The sequence below is a fragment of the Penaeus monodon genome, chromosome 15 (genome assembly GCF_015228065.2).
Source record: "Penaeus monodon isolate SGIC_2016 chromosome 15, NSTDA_Pmon_1, whole genome shotgun sequence".
Classification (NCBI taxonomy): Eukaryota; Metazoa; Arthropoda; class Malacostraca; order Decapoda; family Penaeidae; genus Penaeus; species Penaeus monodon.
Window position 1 is genome coordinate 12,285,728 of NC_051400.1, and position 227 is coordinate 12,285,954.

Sequence of the window (227 nt, forward strand, 5' to 3'; positions counted from 1 at the left end):
GCCCGCGTTTGGCAAATGTGTGTTCTGGTGCCATATATGTATGTGCATACCACACATCAACAAGCCAAACGAAGTATTAGCGGAAAATGGGGGGAAATTACAGCGGAGGGACCCTTCCAGGAAAATGTTCCCGGCTGGGTAAAATATAAGTTTCAGGGACAGTGTTTTTGTTTTTCGCGGGGGGGTGGGGGGGACTTTTTTCCTCCTGGCACCTTGTTTTTCCCTGG